Source organism: Carcharodon carcharias, chromosome 3 (genome assembly GCF_017639515.1).
Source record: "Carcharodon carcharias isolate sCarCar2 chromosome 3, sCarCar2.pri, whole genome shotgun sequence".
In the NCBI taxonomy this organism is placed as follows: domain Eukaryota; kingdom Metazoa; phylum Chordata; class Chondrichthyes; order Lamniformes; family Lamnidae; genus Carcharodon; species Carcharodon carcharias.
In genome coordinates, this window is record NC_054469.1 from 69,995,868 (window position 1) to 70,019,603 (window position 23,736).

The 23,736-nt window shown below is 46.1% G+C and overlaps 1 long non-coding RNA gene across 1 annotated transcript; it reads left to right on the top strand.

The window, feature by feature from the left end:
• Positions 1–1,523: 1,523 nt before the first annotated feature.
• Positions 1,524–22,902, top strand: LOC121275732. The gene is made up of 3 exons (XR_005942557.1): positions 1,524–1,579; positions 5,828–5,993; positions 20,613–22,902. It is a non-coding gene; the product is annotated as an uncharacterized LOC121275732 (long non-coding RNA).
• The last annotated feature ends 834 nt before the right edge of the window (positions 22,903–23,736 follow it).

The following is a 23,736-nucleotide window of genomic DNA, read 5'->3' on the forward strand; positions in this document are numbered from 1 at the left end:
TGATTCATCAGCTGAGGGAGGGTGATACGTGGTAATCAGCAGGAAGTTTCCTTGCCCATGTTTGACCTGACGCCATGAGACTTCTTGTGGTCTGGAGCCGATGTTGCAGATTCCCAGGGCAACTCTGTCCCGACTGTATACCACTGCGCTCCCACCTCTGCTGCAGGTGGGGCAGGACATACCCAGGGGTGGTAATGGTGGTGTCTGGAAAGTATGTTTCTGTGGGTATGACTATGTCAGACTGTTGCTTGACTAGTTTGTGAGATAGCTCTCCCAGTTTCGGCTCTAGCCACCAGAAGTTAGTAAGGAGGACTTTGCAGGGTCGACAGGACTGAGGTTGCTGTTGTCATTTCCAGTGCCTAGGTCGAGCCGGGTGGTCTGTCCAGTCCCATCCCTTTTAGGCTTCTTATCGGACTGGCACAACTGAGTGGCTTGCTAGGCCGTTTCATAGGGGCAGTTAAGAGTCAACCACATTGCTGTGATCTGGCGTCAAATGTAGGCCAGACCAGGTAAGGACGGCAGATTTCCTTCCCCAAACGACATTAGTGAACCAGAGGGGTTTCTACGACTATGGTTTCATGGTCATCACTAGACTTTTAATTCCAGATTTTTATTGAATTCAAATTTCACCATCTGCTGTGTTGGGATTCGAACCCGGGTCCCCAGAGCGTTACCCTGGGTCTCTGGATTATTTGCCCAGCTTTGACAGTGCTACACTACTGCCTCCCTGTAATTAGAGCGAGTGCTGAAAAAACTAATGACAAGGGCCCCAGGGATGAGGAACTTCACTTACATAGATAGATTGGAAAAAGTGGGACTATTTTCCTTGGAGAAGGGAAGGCTGAGAGGAGATATGATAGACTCCAGACCCACAGCAATGTGGTTGATTCTTAACTGCCCCTCTGAAACGGCCTAGCAAGCAACTCAGTTGTATCAATCCGATAAAAAGCCTAAAAGCAATGGAATCGGACAGACCACCCGGCAACAACCAAAATTATCAAGGATTTGGACAGAGTAGATAGAGGAAAAATATTTCTATTGGTGGAAGGGTTGGGAACAGGAGCGCAAGACATGAGGAAACATTTTTCATGCAGCAAGTGATAAAATGTCCCCTGCCACCATATCCGCAGGAAAGGAGAAAAATGTTCTTGTTGGTGAAAGGATTGAGAATTGATTGATTAAATATCCCCCAGTAACCTGTTTTCTCTCCAGGCCTCCTTAAATATCTGTTGCCCTCATTTACTAGCTATACCCCAGCAAATGCTAGAGTTTTAGAAGCATTCATTTCCCTCTCTGGTATTCAGTCAATCTGGCCTGACTTTTTTGGATGGCGGGGTCTCCCTTCCCACCATCCGAAGAGCCCCCGCCAGCTCCCAGTGCCTCACAGCCGTTTCACACTTGAATAAGCGCCAGTTGTCTGCAGGCGGGACTTCACTCGGGAGGAAGCCCTGCTTCAGAGAGCCACCAGCCAATCAGATTGGTCAGAAGCTCTCAGTCCCGGCAGCAACAAGTGCTGCAGTGGACTCAACAGGAAGTGCACCGACATGTCTGAGCCTAAGTCTCGGGACTGGAGGACACGGTAAGTTTGAGGTGCCCCAGGGCAGGAAGGGTAGGGAAGGTCTGGGGCAGGGTGATGGTGCAAAGGGGGTGAAAGGGTTGGAGTACAGGCCCAGCAGCCACTGAATCATAAAGGATGGGGCGGTTGCACAGAGTCAGAAGGGGGTTTCTGATGGAGGTGTCTGCCCTTTTCTGCCCGAGATCTAGGCCCATTTATTTGGGGCTTCCTCCACACCTGGTACATCCTCCCGCCAGCCTATACATGGAGGCGCAACACTTGAATGGCCAATAATTGGCTATTTAAGGGCTTCAACTGGGGCAAGTGTGGGCTTCCTGTCTGAGGCCTTGCCTGCCCCAGCGTAAAATCGCTGTGTGGTCGGGGCAGGAATGCAGAGGGAATCTCGTTCTTTCAATTTCACACACCCCCTACTGCCAAAAAATCCCACTAGCAGCTGGGGGGGGGGGGGGGGGGGGGGCGTGAAATTCAGGCTTATAAAAACTGAATCTGGATATGTGAATGCCTATCCTTGTATTCAGCAATTATACAACACCTCCTAGCCACTGTCAACCAAATCTGAATTTCTGGATTAGATATATAACAGATATGCATTTTCAGCATGGCAAAGGGGCTTATGAAGGATAGCTATCAATGTGCTCGGTACCTTGATGATCTAGACAGCCAATTCCTTTATCCTAACCAAGTTTGGCCAACAACAACTTGTGTTTTATTAAAATGTCTTGAGCATAGGAAATAGCCCAAGCCTATTGGGAGAGAGAGTAACGAATTAAATGCTAAGCCATTAGTGAGAGGTTAAGAAGAGTGACCAAATAGCTGGTGAAAAAGATAAGTTTAAAAAACTTTTCAAGCTAGCTTGGGAAGGAAGTTTCTAAGACTAAGATGAAGGCAGTTGTGAGCCTTGGCACCTCTTGTGGCAATGAAAGGAGAGAGGAATGCACAAACAGAAAGGAGTTTTAAGACTAAGATGTGGCAGAGGCTATAAGGCCACTATAGGTTGCTGGGATAGGCTGGGGTGAAACCCTGCAGGGATTTGAAGACAAAGACAAGAGAATGGATTTTGCGGAGCCCACTGGAGTGGGCTGGATGGTGGGCTTGCATGGAGAACTGCACAGGAAGCCACATGTCAGACTTCCAGCAGCAGGGAAACTATAAACAATTAAGTTAGTGGTGGGAAGATAACAAAATGGGAAACTCACCCATTAGCAGTAGGAAGCCCATTGATATACTTTATTTCCTATTTGCATATAATTTAAATGCAAATCAACACAATTTAATGCTGCATCCCTGATTTAGCGAAACTCTCGTGTGTCTCTTGTACCTTCAGTAATCAACTCAATGAAAGCTGGTAACTTAGTTGTGGCTTCCATGACTGATTGTGAAAGTCATTTGGATTTCCAGGAGACTGAGTTAAAGGGCTCCGGATTGATCTTGGACACATTTTCTCATTTTTGGAAATGTAGTGGCAGCATGGGAATCATCCACCCTCTCCTTCTTCACCCTCACACACTGGAAGGAATGTGCGGGCTGGAGTGTGACATCTTAGACAGCAATAAACCCGTTGATACCACCGAATGGTCTTGTGTGTGACAGTGGAGGAATCTTCCTCCCTGGACATTGGAACGTCTTTTTGTGCTGAAGCCACATGTTAGAGATGTTTGAGATTTAAACTGCAGAGCTCTCTTAAAAACCCTGCAGGATGATTTCCACTTCTAACATAGGACTGCCTGATCTTTAAATATGGCACCAGATCCTGCACGGCCATCGGGGGATGCGGGCTTCATGACATCAGAGCCGCCTCATCATCTGGTGGAAAGTCCGCTTGCCACCTCGTAATCAGGTTCAGCCGAGAGCCACGGACCCAAGCCAGATTCCTGACGATTTCCCAGTGCTGCAACTGTCGGACTAAATCCAGCCCAAGGAATTTGAATTCAATGCATTGGGGAAATGGAATCAATATAAGTCATCAAGAATGGGAAAACAGGCAACCGAGGCTTAGGCCCAGATCTTAGCCAGGACCGAGAGCCTCTCCATCACGGCAAACATGGTGGAAGCGGCTTCAATTTCGAAGTCCCACCCCTGACATAGCTTCTACCATTTTCGTGGGGGCAGGAATGGTCCTAGGTCAGGATTTGCACATCTGTATTTCATGCAGTCAGTTCCCCATAGAAATCAGCAGCTGCCTCCACTCATGTGATTTAGGTGTGAAAAGTACCTGAAAGTATGCAGATTAGACCTGGTAGGAGCAGGTTTGAACTTTGTTGATTCGTTTGGATAGCCAGGTACCTGTTTGGAGAGGTAAGGTACCCTCTTGGATATGGTCCTATTACACCTTTGGGGGAGGTCAGGTGCACTTTGGGAGAGGTCAGCTGCCCTTTGGGGGAGGTCAGGTGCCCTTTGGTAGAGGTAAGGTGCCCTTTAAGAATTCTAAAAGTAGACATGAATGAGTGTAAAAGTGTATAAACTTATTGGAACAGTGAATCTCTTTGGAACTGTCAAAAACAATAGTCAAAAGTGTCAGATGAACTGTGAAAGGGAGCTGTTAAGCTGTCAAGGCATTTAATACCCCTGCATTTTAATTCTTTGGTAAAGCTGCCTGGACTGTTTAAAAAAAAATGATTGTTTACTATTTCACTCTATCTGTTGACATAGCCTTAGGTCTACATTTGTGGATGAGGGCTGCATGACCCACAGCCATTTCTTATCACAGTGCTTATGGACTCTTTGAAATGGGTCAATGAATTTCAGTGCTTGTTTTTATAATGGATTAAGCAATTGAATAAAATGTTCATTGTTATAATGAATAATATAGTTGAAGGAATGTAACTTTCATAAATTGATTTTTATGAATGAGAGTTTTTAAAAATAAAGTCTGCAATAGACACTTGGGACAGGACCTTCCGGTTGGTGAGTGGGGGCGGGACCTGATCGCTGACGCATAAAATGACACGGGATGATGTCGGGTGAAACTCCCGACATTACCCCGCATCATTTCCATTTTCAGGCTGCTGAGGGCACAGCCGAGTCAGCTGCTTGCCCGCCGACCTGTCAACGGCCTATTGAGGCCATTGGAAAACTAATTAAGGTAATTAATGGACTTGCCCATCCAACCTTAAGCCTGGCGGGCTTTGGAAAAAGCATGAAATCTCATCCATGGACAGTATGAGGTTTGATGAGGGTATTTAAATGATCAAATCTTTCAATAAAAGCTATGGACATGTCCCAACTCATGTGACATGAGCCGATCTCCCTGACGCAGCACTTAGCCCCAGGGCGATCTGTGCACGCGTGCACTCCCGGCTGAGGGAATCCCCCCCCCCACTTGCACAGGGAGCGCAAGGTGCTTCCTGGTAGATGTCATGTTGGTGGGCCTTAATTGGCTCGCCCACATAAAATGGCAGCATGCCCCTGATTTGTGGCGCTGATTGGGCCCGCGCCTGCACTTCCCCACTAATGGGGGCAAAGTTTTTCCCCCTCGAACTCAGCATGGGTCTTGCGGTTTGTCCATGGTGGATACTGGGTGAGTTGCCATGGTAGATATAAGGGAAAAGGGTGAGGGTGGGCATGGGTTGGATTGAGTTGGTACCAAGTTAGCATAGGGGCTACAAAGGGCCATAGGTTGGGCAGAGGGCATAGGTTGGCTTGGAGGGTATAAGGGGCCATGGGGGTAGTAAGTGGGGGCATGAGGTGGCATGGATGGGGCATGGGGAATGTGTGGAGGGTGAGGGTGTATGAGCTCTGGAGGGTTGTTTTATGCTTTTGTCTTTTTTTGAGCTTCAATGCAGTGATGCTGCACTGAGACTGGCCTTCCGCCCAGCCTGTCTCGCACCCAGCATCCTCTGCATTCATTCCAGGGTCACCTGGCTTGACTCCCAGGGAACTCCACCACCTCAGAATGAAAATCCGACCTTCTGAGTTAATTTCTTCCCTGTCAGGTTTGCAGAGCTGGGAAGGGTCCTAACTCTATGCTCCTAACTCAGGAGTGTAAATCCAGGCCTTACAGTGAGGACAGAATATGAGAACTGCACTTTGGACAATTTGAATGTAGAAAGGTGAGAAAGCATCATGGAAGAGATTACAGTATTTGAGTCTAGAAGTGAGAAAAGTGCAGGTAAGAGATTCAGTTATGGAGGGGCTTGGGTAGCTATAGAAGCAGAAAATGTTCTTGGAGGTTGAAATAAATGGCATTGACGATGGACAGGATGTGGTTTGAAGGTCATTTTTTGCTGAACAAGGTGCAAAAATTTTTTACAGTCTTCTTCAGCCTGAATGCATGACCAGCAGAGAAATGCATCCAGTCAGAGGCAATGGACCCTAATTCATCAACAAAAGGTGGCTTGGTCCCTCCTATGTTCAGTGGCGGGGCATCCTGATTCATCCATTACTTCATCTCCTATTAGTTAGTGCTTTATTCCAGATGGTGAGTAAATTGCACAAAGTTCCCAAATGAATTTGCCAACAACAATGGGTCCACTAGCGTCGGAAAATGCTGGCCTCCAGAAATTAGAAGAAATAAATGCACAGTTAACTGATGTTGAAAATTGCTTTGACACTTCCATTCGTCAGAGCTGCATGGGGCCTGCATCGAATGACTCTTCACAGGCCCCAGTGAAGTGTAGATCCAGTGTAGTCAAAGAGGCTATGCCCCCTTATTTACAGCACTTGCTGCCATAAAGCAGGTAAGTTTAAAGGGCAGGAGAATTGATAGGCCAGGGAGAAGGTAAGTGCCTAAGGTAAGTAGATAGGGTTTGGGGATTGGGGTGTCCCAAAGTCAGCGGGGGGTGGGGTAGTGTCCCGAGGTTGGGTGTGGGGGGGCCCAAGGTCGGTGGGGGTTATGGTGTCCTGAGATCAGGGTGTCTGAGATAGGGTCGGGGAGGGTCCAGAAATCGAGGGGGTCTGGAAGTCAGGTCGGCGGTGGATAGTGTTCCAGAGGTCAGGTGGAGGCAGTCTGGGACCAGAGGTCTGGAGATCAGGGGGGGTCTGGAGTCTGGCGGTCGGGAGGGGGTGGGTGTCCAGAGGTTGGGTGTAGGGGAGTCCAGGACCAGAGGTCGGGGGGTCCAGAGGTCAGGTGGGGGTGGGGGCGCGGGGGGGGGGGGGGGGGGGGGGGGCAGGGGGGGCGCGGTCTGGAGGTCGGGTGTAGGGGACTGGAGGTCAAGCAGTCCGAGGTCTGGGCGGGGAGTCTGAGGTGGGGGGCTGGGTTGATGTCCGAGGTTGGGGTGGGGAGAGGTCAGGGTTTGAGGTCGGTGGGGTGGGGAGTGGGGATGGGGTGGTTGGGAGGGGATGGGAGGAGTCCCGTGTGGTGGGGGGAGCAGGGGTGTGGGATGTCCCGTGGGTTTTAGTCTGGGTCTTTACAATTGTTACCCAGAAGTTAGAAGAGGTTTTCATTCTTCTAACTTTTCCTGGGTAACTATTGGTATAATCCTGGTGGAACCATCAAAGTTGCGTTTTAAATCACATTTTTGGATGGTTCCCAGTGCAGCACAATTGTCTAGAGGAAGTGTGCACTTCTGGCAATTACCATGCAAACCCTTGTCAGAGGGATTCCCCAGCGCATCTTTGGGGTACCCCCCCCAAATCTGACACTGGGGAGCACGGAACTTACAGGCCATTATATCATCTGTGCAAACATAGTGCAGGAATAGACACTCTAAGATCATGCCTTGCAATCCCATTAGAATCATAGAAAGTTTACAGCACAGAATGATGCCACTTGGCCCACCATGTCTGTGCTGGCTGAAAAATAAGCCACCCAGCCTAACCCCATTTTCCAGCATTTGGTCTGTAGCTCTGCAGGTTATGGCACTTGAGGTGCATAAAACAAAATGTAATGACAGAAGCATTGAACAGAATAAGTGAAAGTGGACAACAATTTTTAGATTCTCTTTTGAGAGGTAAATACTGATTCTCTCTTCTGTCCTCAAGTGAGTTTTGGAGCTAGATAAACTCTGAAATTCAGCTAAGTTTTACCATGCTTCCTAATTCAGATCTTGCATTGTTGTAAGAGAGAAATATTCTCTCTATATTTGACACAATAACATTACATCCACAGAAGAAACTTCCACCTGCACCATCTCACTTAACCAACCCCTCCCAACCCAATTCACTGCCCCAACACACAACCCAGTCTGTAACTTTCAGTTTCGTACAACAGTGAGCAGTAAAGTTTGCCTGTTATGGATTCATAACTGCTAAGGAATGGGTTAAATACTTTTTAAGGACTTTTACAGGCAACATAAAGATTGAGGTTGAATTTGACTTGAGATCCCAGAGGCATAAGGACAATGCGATGAATCATCAAGACTCGTTCCACCTTTTCTAAAAACAGCAGCTTAGTAATGTTTTAAATTAAGTATTTATTACTTAAAATTGAAGGCAAACATTTATTTAGAAAGCCACACCTACCCTTCAAGAAACTTTGAACTCAACTGCTCGTAATTAATTGAGCTCCTGTGACAATACTTTGAGACCAAAATTAATCTTTAAGAATGTCACACAGCAAGTGTTTCTCTAACATTCTCTTTCTATGCCTCTCACAGTTTCTGTTATTTCTGCTTCCTTTGTCAATGTTTCTGCCTCCTTTTCTTCCCTCTTCTCTGTTCACCTCCAACACTTTATAGTCCTCCCACACAAACTATTCATTTTCTATTTTTTCTGCTTTTATTTAAAGCCCCGTAACACTGCATAATGGCAGCCAAGATGTCAGATGGGCTGGTAAGGAGTAGGTGCTAGACCCGGTATGGAATGCATACCTGATGCAACATAGATAGTCCTCCTATTGCAATCGATAGATTGTTAGATTGATGGACATTTTTATAATTTCATAAGATTGCTGATTTAGCTGATAGCGCTTTTTAAAAGTCCTTAAGTATTTTCATTTTGGAAAATTACAGTGTGATCCGTCAAGCCATTTTTGTTCACAGTTAAGTGTACAATTCAGTAAGTACATTCCTTTAATGTATATTGTTAAATTAACTGAAAATACTAACCATGACACATTAAATCATAGATGGCATTTTTTACCCAGTAAAGGAATATATATTATAAATGTCCAGCAAGTGTTTCATTGTCATTTGTTAGTCTCTTGCTTATTTGAAGCTATAGTTGAAACATCCATGAAACCACAATTCTCTCTTCCTTAAGCTTGTAGAATTAGCTGTCAATGATTCAAACAAGTAAAAACCACTTAAGCCCTTCAGTTTTAATTTTAAATTTTACAGATAGCAAACTAAATGATTCAGACATAGACATGGGGCTGAATTTTCCCAGAATTGCACTAAGCACGGTAGCGGACGGGTAAAATGGAGTCCTACCTGCCAATGAAAATGGCGGGTTTTCATGCCGTATTATTCTGAGCCTGTCTCATTATATACCCACTCGTGCGAAATACGCCATTTACATGCCAGGCGGGCTTTCATTTGCCCACTTGCCACGTTGCATCATGCCGGCTGCCATCTTTAAAAGGCAGCCACCAGCAAAACGCTCATCACCACCAGTTCACCACCGCTGCCCAAGAGACATGGCCAGCAAAGGAAAAAGACTGCAGCCCCCTGCTTCAATGACGGATCCCTTGAGCGACAGCTGGGTGCCATGGAGGCCTGCCGGTATGTGCTCTGCTCTTGCTTCGGCTGCAGGATGGGTAGCGATGTCACCAACCCTGCTTGGGAAGACGTGGCAGCGGTGGTCAGTGCGAACACCCTGCAGAACAGGACAGCCACCCAGTGCAGCAAAAGGATGAATGATCTCCTCCGTTCTGCCAGGGTAAATCATTCTTTTCATCACTCCCCAACTCTCACACTCACAAACCCATCACACATCCACAGGGCCCTCACTCAGTGCCAGTGCAAGGGACATCACCATTCACTCTTTCACACACGCTGTCATTGTCTTCATCCCGTCCGTGGGACCACTCACCACCCAAACAGGCCAGGTATACTTATCATTTGGCCCTGCAAGCTTCCTGATACACTCTCCCCATCTCTATCCATGTAGGACAAACTGGCTTATAACCTGTTGCAGACAGGTGAGGGATGCCAGAATTCAAAGTGCTGACAGAATTTGAAAACAGAGCCATCCAGCTGGCTGGCGATAATCTGGACTGATCCTGTGCTGATGGTGAGGTCGGCACTGTTCTACCAAGTGAGGGTGCATCAGGGCAACATCCATCAGACAACCATGCTGTGAGTGATGTGTCGTCTTTCACAGGGCACTGCCATGAACTAATTATCTCCCTTTGCTTTCACAGGCACATCTGGGAAGCAGATGACAGAGTCCATGACCTAGACCCTCCAATCAAGCTCTGAAGAAACCTCTGCCGAGGAATCTGAAGGCACGCTCCCTGAGGTCCTGTCATAGCGCTCACTCACACCCTCCACCAGCGCAGAGACATGTACCTTGGTGGGACCTAGCTTTGGAATAGACATGGGGTCACAATTTAGTGAGCGCATCGCAGTTTCTGATCCACAGCAGGCAGAGGCAGTGACTTCCCAGGTCCCTGGCATTCGGAGGACTGCTGGAGGCCAGAACATTGCTGAGTCTGAGTCAGATGACAAGCCTCTGGATTCGGTCATGTCACAGTTGCTGAAGCTGCAAAGGCAAGCTTGAGAACATCAGGAAGGGATGTCTGCTGCCCTCCTCATATTGCAAGGCACGATGGAGGAATCCGTCCATCTTCAGACTGAGGTGATAGCACTGGCATGCCAACGAACTGAGGTCAACATTGGCAGCATGCGGCCACCATGGAGACCTTGGTCCAGGATGTCACTCCTGCACCGATGTACGGGCTTAACTCCATTGCCGATGCCATAGTTGGCCTAGAACAGAGTGTACGCGAGAGGGGTGTGGGGCAGTTTGATCTCACGCCAGCTACCCCTTTGTCACACGAATTCAGCCAGGGGCCCTCGGGCACCAATAGGGAGGAGAGTCAGCAGATGCATACTCCAGGCCCATCCACCCAGGTGACTCTGGGAGTGAGCGGCCCATCTGACTCCCCTCTTCCTGTGACCTCTGCAGATCCAGCTTCACAGGCTGAGGAGGGTGCCACTGCCACACAGCAGAACCCCGAAAACAGACCCTCCAAGTTTCGGCCTTCTAAAGGACACCCGCCAAAGTCATCACAGACAGGGCGTCACAGTCAGCAGGCTGCCTCCACCTCCGCTGTTTTTCCAGGTATTTTTGTTTTTGTTTTGGATTTCCAGCATCCGCAGTTTTTTGCTTTTATCTTAGAATCAAAGGTTATGTGGTTAGATGGGAATATGTAAAACGAAACACAAGAAGATCAGCCATGATCTTATTAAATGGTGGAGCAGGCTCAAGGGGGTGAATGGTCTGCTATTGTTCCTATTTCTTATGTTCTTGTGTTTCTTATCACACAAGGGTGTGGAGACAAGTCCAACTGAGGTTGACATCACAGGAATGTTAACCTTGCAGCGGGATACTATCACTGAGTGGGATGATGGCTAAATCTTGGCATAAGAGGATTCAAATGTACAAATTCGCAATGCCTTCAGTTGACCAAAATATTCACATAACCATATGAACATACAAATTGGGGGCAGGAGTAAGCCACTTGGCCCCTGGAGCCTGCTCTGCCATTCAATAAGATCATGGCTGATCTGAATGTAACCTTAACTCCACATACCTGCCTACCCCTGGTAACTTTTCACCTCCTTGCAAATTATGAATCAAATGTATTCACAACTTCTTTACATGTACAGCACACCCATGACCATAACCAAAACATGACATCAATTTTTCTTAACTTTCCTAACTCCACTACAATGCCTGCGTGCAGCCTTGACATCCGCAGCAGAGATGGAGGCAGTCTGCTGACCGCTATGTCCTGATGTCTGTGATGCCCTTGGCAGACATCCTCTGGTGGCCCTTGGCTTGGAGAGCTCTGGCCTGATAAGGGTCACCTGCTCAAGGGCAGAAGCACCCTCGGTGGCCTGAGAAGCTGAAGTGGATGGGGTCAGAGGCAGAGGGGACTGTAAGCAACTGTACACCCTTGGAGTGTCCTGAGAGGAGGTGTCCGAATGACGCATATCCTCCCTATGGGTGCCCAAGGACCCCACCCTGACTCCTGCAGGAGATGGTGCCTTGTTACTGTCTTGCCTACATCTTGATGGTGCTCAGCAGGGTTTGTGGTCATGGAGTGCAGGATTGAGCGCAAATCCGGCAAGACCTGCTGGATCAAGGTCTTTATGGTGGTCGCCAGCCTCCCCATGGTGACCTTGAGTGCTCACATGTCGGAGCCATGACATCAGACAGAACAGGTCGGACTCCTCCATCATTCACTCTAATCCACTGAGTGACTATCAAATCCCTGCCTGATGTTACGCCACCTGTTGTTGCATCTCCAGCATTGAGTTGGCAGCCCCTTCCAGAGGGTCATCATCTGGCTCAGACTGAGCGGGTGGTTGGTCTCCAGCAGCCCTCCAAGTGCCGGAGACCTGCGCTGTCACTGCTTCCAACTGCTGCAGGGACGTGTCAGTGAGATGTTCCCCAGAAAGTGAGTCCGAGCCTAATATACATCTGTGCTTCACTGACGTGTGTGTCTCTGACCTGGTGGAGGATGCGTGGGAACGCTGTGACGGTTCTTCCAGAGCTTCCTCTTCAGATGTGGTCTGGGGGCTGGGACTGGTGCTCAACTGGCTTAGGGGCCTCAGTCTTCCGGTGCCTAGAAAATAGAAAATAGAGTTTCAGTTAATGAGATGAGCTATATAAGACTGCATGTTACTCACTGTGAATGTCAGGATTTGAAGAGGTGATTGATCAGTAATCCATTCCAGGTTGCTGGGAGAGGCCGATCTCCCCTTCCCCTCAGGAGTGATCCCTGTCCTCCCCGGCCAATTTGGCTGCAGCTCCTCAAACTCAGTGAGGGCAATGATGTTGGCCGCCCCTTCCCCGGCCTGTGCTCCCTCGTGCCTGTTGTGTGCCAGCTTGGCCTGTACGAAGAAGAAAGAAAGGTATGTGATGAGAAGGGATGGAGCAGAGCTTGGGTGAGATTTATGTCCCGTGTGTGGTGAGTCCTCCCAAGAAGGGCCAGAGGATGGAGTGTGAGCAACATGATAGATGGGATAGGGGTGATGTGAAAATCTCGGTGAGAGAATGAGTGTTGATATGTGTCCCCCGCTAATGGTTGTGTGAGATCCATGAAGAGAGTAGCTCTTTGAGTGCATGATACCATGATGAGAGTTCGAGGTTGGAAGGAGTTGAAGATGACTTACCCTAGCAGAATGGATGGGATCAATCATCCTCTTTCTGCACTGGATGGTGTTTTGGACACAGTTGCCAGCCGTGCTCACCTGCTCTGCTACGGCCTCCCAGGCTGGAGACGTTAGGCTTCTGTGCTTCCTGGAGCCATCCCTGGGATAGAGGATATGCCTGTGCACTTGCTGTCCTCTGATCAAGGCCTGGAGCCTGGTAGCTGAAGCGAGGTGCTGTTGCCTTCTTGGGTCTTTCGGCCTTCTTCTTGTGGCTGAAATACACGTGTCCTGAAGACAGGTGGGCTGGAGAGAGTGAGATGTATGCGTTGGACTGGCGTTTAAATGTGGGGCTGGGACCTATGACCCCGCCAGCTGATGATGGCCAGATGAATCAGCTCATGACTTGTCAGGATATTCAGCCCGATCCTTACCTGTGCATAATTAATGAGCTTCCAAGCGTGGAATCGGGCGCGAGCTCTCGTCGTCCTGGCTAGAGGGGCGGGCACCACCCGCCACCACACTTAGTCTCATAAATGGAAAATGCCGCCCCTTAACTCTGGTTCTCTCTCCACTGATACTACCAGACCTGCTGAGGATTTCCAGCATTTCCTGTTTTTATTTGAGGTTTCCAGCATCTGCAGTATTTTGCTTTTGACTTAATCTTAGACTGATGCCGGGACAGGAATAGAGTCGGTAACTAATGAATGGAGTTCGGAACGGGGACCAAAGTCTATTCCAGTCTTCCCAATATTTAATTGAGGAAATTTCTGCTCACCCAGTACTGGATCTTGGATAAGCAGTCCGACAATTTTGAAATAGTGTACCAATAGTGGAAGTATTGAGGGATGTGGTGTGGTAGAGCTCAGTGTCATCAGTGTACATGTAAAAATCAAGGCTGTGCCTTTGGATGTGGTTGCTGAGGGGCAGCGTATAAGAAATAGGAGGGGGGCCATGGATAGACCATTGAGGGACACGAGAGGTAATGGTGCAGGAATGGGAGGAGTAGCCATTGTAGGTGATTCTCTGACTTCAAGTGCATAGATAGTGGACCAAGTGACAGCAGTCCCACCCAGCTAGACCACAGTGGGGAGGTGTTGGAAGAGGATGGCATGATCAACAGTGTCAGAAGCGACAGAAAGGTCGAGAAGGATGAGGAAGGAAAGTTTGCCTTTGACACAGTGACATAGGATGTAATTTTTGACTTTGATAAGAATTGCTTTGGCACAGCAATTGGAGGGATTCAGACATGGGGTGCCAGAAAAGATGGGAATGGATTTAGGAGATGATACCATGTTCAAGGACTTTGGAGGTGAAAGGGATGTTAAAGGTTGTGCATGTTTTTGTTGTTGAGAGCTCACAAGTGTTGCTTTATACGCGAGCAGACTATTAAGCAGAGTCCATGGGCTGGATTTTCCTGTCTCAAATCAGGACAGAATGGAGGCTGGATGGAGAAAGAATGGCTACTGAGCAGCGTGAATGGAAGTTCAGCCTCATATTCTGTCCTCTGCCATTTTCAAAAGCAGGGGCCTTGGATCAGACCCACATCTATTATGCATGGTAGGGGTATGGGAACCCGAGTGAGGAGCCACTAGAGAGGGAAACAAAGATAGGAATGAAAGATAGAGAAGTAAAAATTAAAAGTGGAAGACAGAGGAAACAGGGGCTAGCAGCAAATAGAGCCATAGTCCAAAAAAAATATGTAAAAATGTTGAAAAGAGAAGTCTAAAGGCACTATATCTGAATGCACGGAGCATGCAGAATAAGGTAGATGAACTTACAGTGCAAATAAAAACAGAATTACCTGGAAAAACTCAGCAGGTCTGGCAGCATCGGTGGAGAAGAAAAGAGTTGACGTTTCGAGTCCTCATGACCCTTTGACAGAACTTGAGTGAATCCAAGAAAGGGGTGAAATATAAGCTGGTTTAAGGTATGTGGGGGGTGGGGGGGGGTGGGGGTTGGGTGGGGGGAGAGAAGTGGAGGGGGTTGGTGTGGTTGTAGGGACAAACAAGCAGTGATAGAAGCAGATCATCAAAAGATGTCACAGACAACAGAACAAAAGAACACATAGGTGTTAAAGTTGGTGATATTATCTAAACGAATGTGCTAATTAAGAATGGATGGTAGGGCACTCAAGGTATAGCTCTAGTGGGGGTGGGGGGAGCATAAAAGATTTAAAAATATTTAAAAATAATGGATATAGGTGGGAAAAGAAAAATCTATATAAATTATTGGAAAAAACAAAAGGAAGGGGGAAGAAACAGAAAGGGGGTGGGAATGGAGGAGGGAGCTCAAGACCTAAAGTTGTTGAATTCAATATTCAGTCCGGAAGGCTGTAAAGTGCCTAGTCGGAAAATGAGGTGTTTATTACAGTGCAAATAGATGTAAACAGGTACCATATGATTGTGATTACAGAGACATGGCTGCAGGGCGACCGAGACTGGGAACTGAATATCCAAGGGTACTCGATATTTAGGAAGGATGAGCAAAAAGGAAAAGGTGGTGGTGTGGCATTGTTAGTTAAGGATGAAATCAATACAATAGTGAGAGAGGATATTGGATCAGAAAATCTAGATGTAGAATCAGTGTGGGTGAAGCTAAGAAGCAACAAAGGGCGGAAAACATTAGTGGGAGTTCTCAATAGGCCTCCAAACAGTAGTGGTAAGGTAGGGGACGGTACTTAACAGGAAATTAGAACTGGATGTAACAAGGATGCTACAATAATCATGGGTGACTGGGCAAACCAAATTAGCAATAATATTGTGGAGGATGAATTCCTGGAGTGTGTACAAGATGGTTTTTTAGATCAGTACATCAAGGGACCAACTAGGGAACAGGCTATCCTAGATTTGGTATTGTGCAATGAGAAGGGCTTAATTAATAACCTTGTTGTGAGGGACCCTTTGGGGAACAGTGACCATAACATGATAGAATTCTTCCTTAGGTTGCAAAGTGAAGTAGTCCAATCCAAAGATAAAAAGCAAAATACTGCAGATGCTGGAAATCTAGAACAAAAACAAAAATACCTGGAAAAACTCAGCAGGTCTGACAGCATCTGCGGAGAGGGACACAGTTAACGTTTCAAGTCCAAATGACTTCATCAGAACTAAGAAAAAATAGAAAAGAGGTGAAATATAAGCTGGTTTAAGGGGAGGGGGGCGAGGTGGTGGTGGGATAGGTAGAGCTGGATAGAGGGCCAGTGATAGGTGGAGATAGCCAAAAGATGTCATAGACAAAAGGACAAAGAGGTGTCGACGGTGGTGATATTATCTAAGAAATGTGCTAATGGGGACATTAAGGGTAGAAAGCAGGATGAGCAAGGGACAGATAGCCCTAGTGGGTGTGGGGTGGGGGGGGGGATCGAAATAGGCTAAAAGGTAGAGATAAAACAATGGATGGAAATACATTTAAAAATAATGGAAATAGGTGGGAAAAGAAAAATATATATAAGTTATTGGAAAAAGGGGGATCGGAAAGTGGGTGGGGATGGAGGAGAGAGTTCATTATCTAAAATTGTTGAACTCAGTATTCAGTTCAGAAAGCTGTAAAGTACCTAGTCGGAAGTTTGCGTTGAGCTTTACTGGTACATTGCAGCAGGCCAAGGACAGACATGTGGGCATGAGGGCAGAGCGGTGTGTTGAAATGGCAAGTGACAGGGAGGTCTGGGTCATGCTTGCAGACAGACCGAAGGTGTTCCGCAAAGCGGTCACCCAGTCTGCGTCCAATCCAAAACAAGGGTCGTAAATGTAAACAAAGGAAGCTATGAATGTATAAGACATGAGTTGGCTAAGATACATCGGGAGACTTCATTAAAAGGCATGACAGTGGATAGGCAATGGCTAATATTTAAGGAATGAATATATGTATTACATCAGTTATATATTCCTTTCAGGCACAAAAACACAACAGGAAAAGTGGCCCAACCATGGCTAATAAAATAAATTAGGAATAGTATTAGAGCCAAAGAGGAGTCATATAAAGCTGCTAGAAAAAATAGCAAGCCTGAGGATTGGGAGCATTGAATTAGAATTCAACAAGGAAGGATCAAGAGATTGATTAAGAGGGGAAAAATAGAATATGAAAGCAAATCGCAAGGAACATAAAAGCAGACTATTAAATCTTCCATAAGTGTGTCAGAAGAAAAAGATTGGTGAAGACAAATGTAGGTCCTTTACAGGAGAATTTATAATAGAGAACAAGGAAATGGCAGAGCAATTAAACAGCTACTTTTAGTTCTGTCTTCACAGAGGAAGACACAGGTAACTTCCCAGAAATGCCACGAAATAGAGGGTCGAGTGAGAAGGAGGAATTGAAGGAAATTAATATTACTGAAAAAACAGTGCTGGAGAAATTAATAGGACTGAAAGCCATCAAATCCCTAGGGGCTGATAACCTACATCTTAGAGTACTAAAGGAAATAGTGGATACATTGGTTGTCATCTTCCAAACCTCTGTAGTTTCTGGAACAGTCCCGGCAGATTGGAGAGTGGCAAATGTAACCCCACTATTTAAAAATGGAGGGAGGGGAAAAACATGGAATTACAGACCAGTTAGCCTAACATCAGTGGTAGGGAAAATGCTAGAGTCTATTATAAAGGATGTGATAACAAGACACTTAGAAAATATCAATGGGATTAGACAAAGTCAACATGGATTTATGAAAGGAAAATCATGTTCAACAAACCTATTGGAGTTTTTTGAGGACGTAACTAGCAGAATAGATAAGGCAGGACCAGCAGTGGATGTGGATCATTTGAATTTTCAGAAAGTTTTTGATAAATTCCTACATAAGAGGTTAGTGTGCAAAATTAAAGCACATGGGATTGGGGGTAATATATTGGCATGGGCTGAGAATTGGTTAGCAGACAGGAAACAGTAGGAATAAATGGGTCTTTTTTTGGAGAGGCAGGTGGTGAATAATGGGGTACCACAGAGATCAGTGCTTGGGCCCCAGCTATTTACAATATATATCACTGATTTGGATGAGGGAACTAAATGTAATAATTTCAAGTTTACTGATGACACAGAACTAGGTGGGAATGTAAGTGTTGAGCAGGATGTTAAGAGGCCTCAGGGCAATTTGGACAAGTTGAATGAGTGGGAAAATACAGTATAATATGGATAAGTGTAAAGTTATCCACGTTGGTAGGAAAAACAGAATGGTAGAGTATTATTTAAATGGTGATTGATTGGGAAATGTTGATGTACAAAGGGACCTGGGTGTCCTTGTACACCAATCACAAAGCAAGCATACAGATACAACAAGCAGTTAAGAAGGCAAATAATATGTTGGCCTTCATTGCATGAGGACTTGAATACAGGAGCAAGGATGTCTTACTGCAGCTGCACAGGACCTTGGTGAGACCACACGTGGAGTATTATATGCAATTTTCATCTTACCTAAGAAAGGATATACTTGCCATAGAGGGAGTGCAGTGAAGGTTCACCAGACTGTTTCCTGCGATGGCAGGATTTTATATGAGGAGAGATTGGACCGACAAGGCTTGTATTCATTGGAGTTTGGAAGAATGAGAGGAGATCTCATTGAAACATATACAATTCGGACAGGGATGAGCAAACTGGATACAGGGATGATGTTTCCTCTGGCAGGGGTGTCTACAAAAAGGGGTCACAGTCTCAGAATATGGCCATTTGGGACTAAAATGAGGAGAAACTTTTTCACACAGAGGGAAGTGAACTTGCGGAGTTATCTACCACAGAGGGCTGTGAAGGCAAAGTCGCTGAATATATTTAAGAAGGAAATAGATTTCTAAACTCAAAAGGCATCAAGGGGTATGAGGAGAGAGCTGGAGTATGGCTTTGAGGTAGAGGATCAGCCACGATCATGCTGAATGGCAGAGCAGGCTCGAGGGGCCAAATGACCTACTCCTGCTTCAATTTTCTATATTTCTAATAAAAGGCCCATCTTCAGACCCAACAGAGCTTTATGGGAAGTGTCTGGGAGTCTGGAGCCCTTAGTGACTATACCCAGTGAGGGAAAGTGTGAATGGAAATGAAGGTGAGTCAGAACATAGGCAAACTTTGTTGAAGGTGAGGGGAAAGATTTCAACTGACCGAAAGGGTTCACTGCATTGGATTGATAAGTTGCAGGAGTTCACCAGTGGTGAGAGAAAGGGGCAAGGGTGAGGTCCTTGCCACCTCTAGGGCAGGCCATCCTCCTGGGCATTGACTGGGCATGGGGCATTGAACCAGGCTGCTTGGATATCACCTGATGAAGAGAAAGAGTACACTTGGAAATAAAAAATAGAGGCCATTGAAGTCCTCTTGCAATCAAAACCAACATATACCATTTGCCTTCTTAACTGCTTGTTGCACCTGCATGTTTACTTTGAGTGACTGGTGTACAAGGGCACACAGGTCACTTTGTACATGGGATAGTGTGAAGTCAGGGGTGCCCAAGGCATTGTTCATTTGGTGGTCTCACATCTTTAGGATGATAATATTGGAAGAAGCTCTTTTATTCAAGGTCGTTTGTAGAGAGGGGCCCCTCAAGGTGAGGGTCTGCTCAATTTCACCACTTTTATGGCACCTCCAGTAGCTGCGCATTACAGTCTGCTCACACAGGCAGGAGGGAAAAGAGGTGTTATGGACAGGAGGGAATTTAATTTATAACAACCCTGATTTCTCCTTTTATCACCCATCCATAAACAGGTATTTTGATATTTGATTTCCCCCTTTATAAGTATTACCCCAACCCTTCAGTTTTTGGGGGTGGTCCAATCCTCTATTAATAATCCCACAACAAATTAGAGATAGGGTAAAATCATAGGGTTAGTTTATTTTACACACATTCAAAAATGCGGGAAGGGGGTACACAATGTAGCCCCCGATACATTCACACAATAAAAATGGGGTAAGAGAAAGAAAGAGATACAGGGCAAAGACAACAGACTAAATAAGAATTATTGCTTCATGAAGTCCAGAGTCCAGAACCAAAAGTCCAATGGTGTAGAGAGGTTAGCTGGCTGAAGCTGATGCAGGGTGATCCACTTTTCCATTAGCGCTGACTTCCATGATGGGAGAAGGACATAGAGATGAATCAGTTTTGCAGTAGGCACTGGTACAGAAGTAGAAAACAGTGTAAATAAGGGCCAGGCAATTTAAACCTGGACAAAACTCTGTTTCTGCTGCTGCTTTGTTAATGGAAGATGGTAGACCACCTGGATTCAGCTCTACAAGGCAATATCAGAGGTTCCAGCAGCTTGGGTGGGGGGTGGTGGTGGGGGGGGGGGCTGGGGATGGTGGGGTGGGGGGGTGTAAGGGTGGGGTTATGTGACATAACTCCCACTGATTCCCCTTAGTTTGGACAAAGGATGATTCTTCCAGGGGAGGTGATGGCATACTGGTATTGTTGCATGCCAATTAATCCAGAGACCCTGGGTAACGCTCTAGGGACTTGTTTTCAAATCTTGCCATGGCAGGTGGTGGAATTTGAATTAAATAAGTCTAATGATGACCATGAAACCATTGTTGATTGTTGTAAAAACCCATCTGGTTCACTAATATCTTCTAGGGAAGGAAATCTGTTGGCCTGACTTACATGTGACTCCGGACCCACAGCAATGTAGTTGGCTCTTAAATGCCCTCTGACCAAGGGCAATAAATGCTAGCCAGCAACTTCCATATTCCATGAATGAATAATAAAAAAACCCTAGTCAGACTTCAGTTGGTCCATTTATAAGAAAATAATTTTATAAAGTAGCCAGGATGAGATAGACATATATATTATATATATTATCCTTCAGGTCTTCTGGGCTTGACATGCCTCTGCGATCGGAGAAAAAAATTAATTCTATTTTTTTTATATGTTATCTTAGGGAAAGAAGAATAAGAAGTGAAGAGATATGCAGGCACTCTCTCATCCATGCTGGAACACCAGGCACACAGCTAGCAGGGGGAATGGCAGTTCCCTGCTGCATTTTCATTCTGTGGTTTAAACCCGGGACAGGGCATCCACAAGTCCTGGGATATGGGAAGGTTTAGATGGTTTGGGAGGATTTGAAATTCATTTGCATGGGAAAGTCTGTTCGGTGTTAGAGTTCTGACTTCCCTCTGTTTGGAGTCAGGCGCGGGGGGTATCTCACATCTCACTCCCTATCTGCTCATTGATTTGGGAACTTCCTTTGCCCCTATTTAATGTCAGAAATAAGGTTTCTGCTAGCCATACTTCAGGCAAGCCCTTACCCTTTTTCCCTTTTGAGCTTAATAATCTGCCTTCCTTCTGGCTTTTTGGCTACATGGGGCTTCTCCTGCACTATTTCTTTCCTTGCTGTAGGACCTCTCTGATCCCTATTTAATTCTGGGATACTTGGGTAATCTATTTCAGATTCTAGGGGCCTTTTCTGGACCTCTTTTAATTTTACTGGCATGGCTTCAGCCCTGCTACCTTCGAGCAGCTCTCATTCGAGATCTGTGGGTGCTATTCCATCCTTTTGGACCTCGGGACCTTCCCCAGCTTTCTGCTCTTCTGCAGTTTTCTGCTGCTTTGTCTTGGCCTCTTTTCTTTTGCTGGCTAGCACCTGGCTGCCAGCCAAATCATTCCCGAGGAGGAAATTCCTGCTGGTAGTAGTTTAGGGACAATTCCTACTGTAACAGCGTCTGAAACAGGGTCACACTCTAGGTGGACCTTATGGGGGGTGCAAACACAGATCATCCTCCCACTCCACTGATCAGGGCTTTGGCCTTCAGGGAAGACTTGAAGGTTAAGTTTAAGTTTCCCTCCAACATTAAGGTTTGAGTAGCTTCTGTGTCCTGGAGTACCACGGACTTGCTCACATTTTCGGTTGGATCGAGGGACACTGTTCATGAAAGGACAAAACTCTGGAAGCTCTTTAGGACTTTGTCCGGCTCAGACACACATTGTGCTATTCTCTCTGAGGGGCATGCTTCTGTAGCCAGTGGCCCTGCCTGCTGTGCTGCACTACCCATTGGTGGACTACTCATGTGAAGCCCTACTAGGCCAACTGGTTTGCCTCGCAATCTCCAGTATTCAGGTCTGGAATGGCATATTTTGTTGAACTGAGAATACACTGACCTCTGGGCATTCTCCTTTCGGGTTGTAGGAGGGCTTCTTGCGCACTCTTTTGTGTTTTTATTTCTGTGTGGAGCACCTTTCCTATCCATGTTGTCCTGTTTATCTTTCCAATGCTCATGGGTATGGTTTGGGAAAGGGTCTGCCTGAATTTACGGGCCTATGGGTGAGATCTTAGCTGTCTGCTGTGAATGGCTGCATCCCTAGCTGTGAGGATTCTCTGCTCCCCTAAGTGCATTCACAGGTTGGAGGATAGGCAATTGTTAAGTTCCTCCAAAAGTACTAGTTCACGCAACCCCTTATAGGTGCATGGGATTCTTAAGGATCTTACCCATCGATTGAACGCAATTTACTTCAAGTGTTCGGACTCGATGTAGGTTTGTGTGGGCTTCTTACGAGCATTCCAGATTTGTTGGTGATATGCCTCCAGGACTATCTCACAGGCACTTAGGATGGCCACCTTGGTCTGCTCATAATTCAGGGATACATTTGTAGGCAGCATGGAGTAGACCTCTTGGGTTCTCCCACACAGCTGCCCTTTAATTAAAAATGCCCAGATATCTGAGGACCATTTCAGCTGTCCTGCTATTTTCTCAAATGTGGTAAAACTAACTCCACATCACTCTCTTAAAATTTGGGAAGGAATCTCGCATACTTGAGGGCCTCAGAGAGTGGTTTTGGGTTAGGGGGATCTCTGGGTAGAGAGAGATTTTCCCATGCCAATTCCAGTTGTCTGGCCTCTCTCTCACTTTGAGCTGCTAGCTCCATTTCCAATTTTATGAGCTGGAACTCTCTTTCCCTTTCCTGTTCCTTTGCTCTCTCTTTTTCTCTCTCCCTTTCTCTTTCCTGGACTTCCTTTTCTCCCTCTCTTGAGCTTTTCTCTCTCTCACTCTCTCTTTCTCTCCTGAAATTCTAGCTGCAATTTAAGCTTTCCAAGCTCGAAACTGGCTAGGGGAGGGGATTCGGAGACATGATTGAGCTCTACATCTAACTTCTCTACTGGTAACTTGAGATCCAAACATTCTACCAACGACTGGATCAGTTCATTTCTTTTGATCTTGCTGGGCAATTTTAACTGTACCTCCCTAGCTACAGCCGTGCTAAGGACTTCCAAAATTTCACCATTTAAATTCCCTTGCTGAACAAACATCTGAGCATCAAACATTGCCATTTTCTTAGTGTTAGGGAAGTGGAATTTGTTGTGGTAAATTACTTGTGTTGTAAAATATGTTCCAGCCACTGAATTTTCCTCTTAGCTTCCAGTTGGCTCTTTTATATTAAATTCGAATCATCTCTTAACTTGGGCTCTGGTCAAATTCAAATTGGGTTTATCACGGACTTGAGCTCCCAATTTTTGTAACGGACAGGAGGGGGTTTTATTTGAAACAAAGCTGATTTCTCCGCTCACCACCCACCCATAAACAAAAAGATGTTTTTGCGTTTTGATTTCCTCCTTCATAAGTGGTGGTGTGTTTTCCCCAACCCTTCAGTTTTGGGCTAATCCAATCCTTTATTAATAACCTCATAGCAAACTCAAGATAAGGTAAAATAAGAGGGTTGGTTTTGTTAGGGGGAAATAAAGGAATACAGTAATGGTCAAGGGACTTGACTTAAAATATCCCAGCATGCAAAACCACAATTGCTAAGCAGTTAACATTTAAAGTTCAGGCTGGGACAGAGAGAATGCTGAATTTTGTACACCCTCATGGTTTGCAATCACCAGCAAGGTCCTGGGAGTTAGACTGGAGTCAGAGGATGGCAATAACAGATTAAGTGTGCTCTTCAACAGATAGGGGAAGGACAGATGGTCCCAGCTTAGATAGGAAGGCAGGTCTCTGCCTGGGTGAAAGTAGGGTTACCTTTGTACCAGAGACTTGTCCGTTTAATGTAAACCTATATGTTGACAAGTT